This window comes from Triticum aestivum, chromosome 2B (genome assembly GCF_018294505.1).
Source record: "Triticum aestivum cultivar Chinese Spring chromosome 2B, IWGSC CS RefSeq v2.1, whole genome shotgun sequence".
Lineage (NCBI taxonomy): Eukaryota > Viridiplantae > Streptophyta > Magnoliopsida > Poales > Poaceae > Triticum > Triticum aestivum.
The window spans coordinates 343,963,298-343,970,187 of record NC_057798.1 but is presented as its reverse complement, the minus strand read 5'-3'; positions in this window follow the sequence as shown (position 1 = coordinate 343,970,187).

The window sequence follows — 6,890 nt, the reverse complement described above, 5'->3', positions numbered from 1 at the left end:
AGGTCTATTTTTGCCTGTCTTTTTCAGAAAACTCATATTATGTTGCATTATTGTGATGGGTGTAACTCTGTGCATGTAGCTCTGTTTCGTGCGTGTAATATGTCAAATTGTTCGTCTCAACGAGTACATCATTTCATTCCATTGCATCATGTTCATTTGAGCTCATCTTGATGTCTGAATCATCATTGCAAGAGTGCTTCATGATGTTGTCTGCTGTCTGTTAACAGAACTTGCTCATTTGTCATTTTTCCATGATTGATGTGTGCATCCTATGAGGTTGATGTCTACATGTGTTTTGAACTATGCCATGTCTTCTTTACAGAGGTGCTTACCATGTATTTTTCTGATCAATGTGGTGACTAGAACAAGCATGCAAACTAGGCTTCGTGATATTGCTGATTTTAGTCCCTGTTATGCTCTTATTTTAATGCCATATGAACATGTTGCTACAGAGAGATCCATGCATATTTTGAGATACTTCAGTAAAGATGTTTTGAACATATGGTTTTGCTCTATCCATTCATGCCCCTGTTTGCAATTATGGAGTAGTCTAGCATGTCATTTTCGTGCTCTACTTTTGCTACAAAATGTTTCCTGGCAGATTGTTTACATGTTATTCAATTTTGCCGAGGTTGTTGTAGTTCATACTTGCATGCTATGAACTTGTTCTTGCCTTAGTTTGTTTCATAAACATGTCTTATTGACGATGCTATGCTTATCTTGTCATCCAATGACTTATGGTGAGTGAATCGAGCTTGTTAAGTAGGGTACTTGATGTTGCTGTTTTGCTAGGCTGAATCTGTTATTTCGTGATGCTATGTAAACCTGCTTCTACAAATCATTCTATGCATAATCTGGAGATGTTCACTAAATATGCTTTGTTCTACATGTTATGCTCTATCCATCCATGCCCCTGGTTGCATTTATAGCCTGCTATAGCTTGTTCATATCTTGCTTCAAAGTTAGTTGATAATGTTGCTGTCAGCCTGTTAACATTAAGTTCAGTTGTTGCCATGTGTTTTCCTAGTGTTTCATGCACCCTATGACCCTGCTATTGCCATGCTTAGCTTCTCAAACATGTCTTCTTACTGTTGGTTACCTTGCCATGCCGTGTATTGCTCTGTGGTGCGTGGTACAAGCTCACCAACATGCCTTCATAATTCTGTTTCTGCCATGTTTGAATCTGTATTATAACTTGCTATGTTTACGTGGGTGCAATCATATTTTATGATCCTTTTTGGCTTATGGTCAGTAAGGGACTTTTGATCTATGCATTTAGTAGTTTCATGTCATGCCTTTGTTTGCCATGATAAGTTCCTGTAACATGTTGTTTGATAGCTCTAAACATTGCAACCTAATGTTATTTTCTGCAAAGTCTGAACTGTTATCATTTGCAATCTTGCCATGTGTGTTTGAGCATGTTCTAGTGAATTCTGGAGATAGCTCAGTGTTCATGTTTTGTTATGATTTACCTGTACATCATGTCCATGTCTTTTGTTTTCATGTTGAGATGCTGTAGCATGTTGTTTTGATGCTTGCAAGATGCCTAGTTGCTGTTTTGGACAGCTTGTCCTTTAAACTTGTTTCATGTGTGTGTGTTGAACCGTTGCTCCGTTTTGGGTGTGCTCTATATGAAACTTGCTTGAATTTGCATGTAGCTTCATATTATCATGTTGCATCCTTGATTTGGAGTGTTTGCTTGATGTTTGAATGCATTTTGCATCAATGCCATGTTTAACTTGTTTTGCTCATATCTTCTAGGCCGTAGCTCTGAACTAAATGAACTTTATATGTAACTTGACTAGAATCTCGTGTAGATCATCTTTGTGCATCTTAACTTGGTGTTTAACAACTTGAACATAAGGTTTATTCAGATCTGGACCAATTTCGAAATATGCATATGAGGACTTACCGGAATTGTTATATGTTGTTCCCGACCTCATTTAAACTTGCTTTGATGTGTTGCTCTTGTATGCATCATCTCTTGCCATGAGTAGCTTCATGTAGTCTTGTCTTGCATCATGCTTGGTTGTGCATCATGTCTTGTTCATGTGTGGTGTGTTTACTATGTTGTGTGCTTCTTTTCGATAGTTCCTGTTTCCGTTGCGATCGTGAGGATTCGTTCGTCTACGCTTGGTTCGTCTTCGTGGCTTCATCCGTTCGTCTTCTTCATGGACTCGTTCTTCTTCCTTGTGGTATTTCAGGAAATATGACCGCTACCCTGGATCTCACTACTATCATTGCTATGCTAGTTGCTTCGTTCTATCGTTATGCTACGTTACCTATCTGTTGCTCTTCAAGCCATCACAAATTGCCATGAACCTCTAACCTTTGACACCCTTCCTAGCAAACCATTGTTTGGCTATGTTACCGCTTTGCTCAGCCCTCTTATAGCGTTGCTAGTTGCAGGTGAAGTTGAAGATTGCTCCATGGTGGACAGGATTTTGGTTGGGATATGATAATATCTCTTATATTATTATTAATGCATCTATATACTTGGTAAAGGGTGGAAGGCTCGGCCTTATGCCTGGTGTTTTGTTCCACTCTTGCCGCCCTAGTTTCCGTCATACCGGTGTTATGTTCCCGGATTTTGCGTTTCTTACGCGGTCGTGTGATTTATGGGACCCCCTTGACAGTTCGCTTTGAATAAAACTCCTTTAGCAAGGCCCAACATTGGTTTTACCATTTGCCTCACCACCACCTACTTTTCCCTTGGGAGTCGCTCTCTCGAGGGTCATCTTTATTATAGCCCCCCCCCCCCCGGGCCAGTGCTTGTCTAAGTGTTGGTCCGAACCAGAGCCACTTGCAGCGCCACCTCGGGGAAACTCGAGGTCTGCTTTTAGTTGTAAGTAGTGTTCATCCGGTGTTGTCTTGAGAACGAGATATGTGCAGCTCCTATCGGGATTGTCGGTGCATCGGGCGGTCTTGCTGGTCTTGTTTTACCATTGTCGAAATGTCTTGTAAACCGGGATTCCGAGTCTGATCGGGTCTTCCTGGGAGAAGGTATATCCTTCGTTGATTGCGAGAGCTTATCATGGGCTAAGTTGGGACACCCCTGCATGGTATAATCTTTCAAAAGCCGTGCCTGTGGTTATAGGCAGATGGGAATTTGTTAATGTCCGGTTGTAGATAACTTGACACCAGATCCGAATTAAAACGCATCAACCGTGTGTGTAGCCGTGATGGTCTCTTCTCGGCGGAGTCCGGGAAGTGAACACGGTTTCTGAGTTATGTTTGACGTAAGTAGGAGTTCAGGATCACTTCTTGATCATTGCTAGCTTCACGACTGTTCCGCTTGCTCTCTTCTCGCTCTTATTTGCGTATGTTAGCCACCATACTTGCTTAGTCGCTGGTGCAACCTCACCACTTTACCCCTTCCTTTTCCTTTAAGCTTTGCTAGTCTTGATACCCATGGTAATGGGATTGCTGAGTCCTCGTGGCTCACAGATTACTACAACAACAGTTGCAGGTACAGGTTGTGCGATGATCATGACGCGAGAGCGATGCTTGCTTGCATTGAGTTCTTCTTCTGCTTCTTCTTGATCAGGGGATAGGTTCCAGGTCGGCAGCCTGGGCTAGCAGGGTGGATGTCGTTTGAGTTTCTGTTTATGTTTCATCCGTAGTCGGATGGTGCTCTTATGTATTGTGATGTTGTATTCATGTGGCATTGTATGCATCTTGTATGTATCCCCATCTATTATGTAATGTTGATGTAATGATATCCACCATGCAAAAGCGTTTCAATATGCGGGTCTATCCTTGGTGGGACCTTCGAGTTCCTTTTGGATAGGGTCGCATATTGGGCGTGACAAGTTGGTATTAGAGCCTCGACCGGCCTTAGGAGCCCCCTTGATTGATCGTGTAGTTTGGCCGTTGTTGAGTCTAGAAGAAAACTATTTTTCGGAGTCTAGTTATATCGGAGAGTAGGAATTCTTTTTACTCCTCAGCCCCTTCATCGCTCTGGTAAGGAATCTTGACTTAGGTGTTTTGAATTACTTCTCTTCCCCTTCAAATTTTTATTTAGGATCACGCAGTTGGTTTTCCGATCGTTGTTCCTCAGCTCTTTTCATCCGGTGCATTTCTCGTCAAGTTGACTCGAGCCTCTTCATCTTTGAGTCCAATCCTCAGTTGTTTTCTTTCCCACCCGCCCACCCTTCTTCTTCTCAGAACCAGAGTCCGTAAATGAGTATGCATCCTACTCGTGTGAAGCCTTTGCTTTCTTTCAACCTGTGTCTTCTCTTCAAGTTATTCGTCGGTTTCCCCTTCCAAGTTGCCTTTGTTTTCCCGCCCTCCCACCCTTTTCTTCCCGGAGTTTGAGTCTCTTTCGAGCATCAATTTCATTCGTGTGGAACCTCTTCAGTCTTTTGTAAATTATCTCAACCGATGAATTCTCGTCTCCTTCGTCATTCTTCATCTTTTTCTTCTCCGGTGGATTCAATTCCATTTTCGGTAGTGATTATATTCTTTCCATCAGCTCAAGTGTTTTCTCTGCTCGTTTGCCTCTCGCCATTCAATCATTCCGGAGTTTGCAAGACATCTCAGGAGATTCGTTTGTGTTCCAATTAATTCGAGGTTGTCACCTCATTCAAATATTACAATTGTTCCGGTGCATCATCAATCTTTTCAACAATCCTTTCCGACGGTGTTATCTCTTCAGTGGGCCCTAACCACAGGTCTTTTCCCAGGATCTTACCTGACTCTTCTAATTCTCCCGGAGTTATTCTTAAATTCTTTTCAAGTGTGACGTAAGAATGGATTCCATCAGTCACAGGCCTTCCCCAAGATCGCTTTCAAATTCTTTTCATTGTTGGCTCAACCTCTTTGCTTTTCGTTCTTCCGGAGTTTCTCAACAATTTCGGTGGTGTTTCTCGTCGTCTTTCTCATATTTGAAGACCGAAGAAGAGTTCCTCTTAAACCTTGTCCGTTCTCTGGAAGTTCTGTGGTTCTAGCTTCATATTATCCTCTCAAATTATTCCATTTGTCAGATATTCTTTCTTACCTATCCGGAGTATGTCAGAAGTTGTATTCCCGTTTCTTTTCACCGGAGGCCATCATTCAAGAAGAATTCTTCGTCCTCACATTTCAGCTATCGTTCTCTATTTATCTCAGTGCTTCGTTCAAGTGTTCTTTAATCAGCTCATGATCTCTTTGTTCTTTTACATCTAAATCCCCTCTAGCTTATTTGTTCTTCTAATTCTTCCCGGTGATTCATTCTCTTTCATCAGTCATTTCCGAATTCTTACGGTGGTTCCTTCAGACTCTTTTTCCTTGATTATCATTTTAATCCATTCGTTCTTTCCAATCCTACCGGTGGTTCATGAATACTTTCTCTAGTTTTGCGCCATATTCCCCTTAATTATTTTTCAACAAGAATAAGTTGCATGCCAAATCTGCTTCTCATCAATTTAATTTGATGAAGGATAAGCATACAATAAATCTTATTCTTATTTCATCCAAGTGAGTAATCCCTTCCTTCGGAGTTTGTTCTTGATGAATAAATTCTAGTTCCAAGTGTTTTCATCATTTCTTTTCCGGAGTTCAATTTCCTCGGCCATTTCGTCGGAACCTCCATCTAAATCATCGCAAGGCTCATCTTATTCTTTCATCCTTCATCTCTATCTCATCATCCTTTTGTCACCGGAGTTCTACATGGTGGTTCTTTATGATTTAATTCACTCTTCAAGTGTTCATCAAGATTCTTGTCGGTGGAGTTCAAATATCTGTTCTTCTCGCGTCTCTAAGTGCAATTAATTCTCCATATTCCTTGAAGTGGAGTTTCGCATTTCTTCGTTCTTCTCAGTTATTCAAATCCGTTTAACCCTTCCTTCTAAGTTCATTTCATTCCATTTTTTAATTTCTTCCGAAGGCATTGCATTGTTTATCTCATCAAGTGCTATCCCATCTTCTGAAGCTTGTGTTCTATTCCTCCATGTTTCAGTCGGTGTGCTGCCTAAATCCTTTCAGTCTTATTCGTTTCTTATCTCGTTCTAACCGGAGTGGTTTCATAGTCTATCTGATTCCGTGAGCTTTCGATTCTCGTCATTCTCGTCGTTCCTCTCTTCTTCTCGAGTGCTCTCGATTCTTTGCTTCATCTCTTGAGTTCTTGTTTCCCCTCATCCCTTTTTCTCTTCCTTCTCGGTCCTAAGATCTCGGGACGAGATCTCTTGTTAGTGGAGGAGTGTTGTAACGCCCCGGATTTGATGCGCCAGGTGTCTGCCAGTTATTCGACGTTGTTGCCAGGTCATTTGCTTGCGTGTTGCATTTTGCCATGTCATCATCTGCATTTCATCTGCATGTTTTTCAAAACTTGCATCCGTTCGGGTTCTCCTGGTTCTCTCCGTTGTCCGTTCGGAGTCCGGACCATTCGCGCGCGCCCGTCGCCCCCTCTCAGACCTTGTTTCATGTGCGGGTGTTAAACTTTCTCGGAATGGCCCGAGGTTTGCCAAGCGGCCTTGGTATAGCACAGGTAGACCGCCTGTCAAGTTTCGTGCCATTTGGAGTCCGTTTGATACTCCAACAGTTAACCGTGTAGCCCGAAACCCCCTTTCTCTTTGCAGCCCAACACCCTTCCAAACTGGCCCAAAACTCATCTAACTCCCCTCCATGCTCTCGGTCGTTCGATCACGATCGGGGGGCCGAAAACCGCTCCTCATTTGGACTCTCCTAGCTCCCTCTACCTATAAATATGTGCCTCCCATCCAAATTCGCGGATGAATTCCCCGAAACCCTAGCCTCTTCCTCCTCCTGACGCCGGACGTGTCCACCCCGCGCCGGACACGTCAAGCGCCGCCGCCCACGCCCAAATCGTGTCCTGCCACGTGGCACCCGCGCCCTCCCCGCCGCCGCGGCCCGCGGAGCCCATCCGGGGCCCGCGCGGGCCCGCTCCGCCC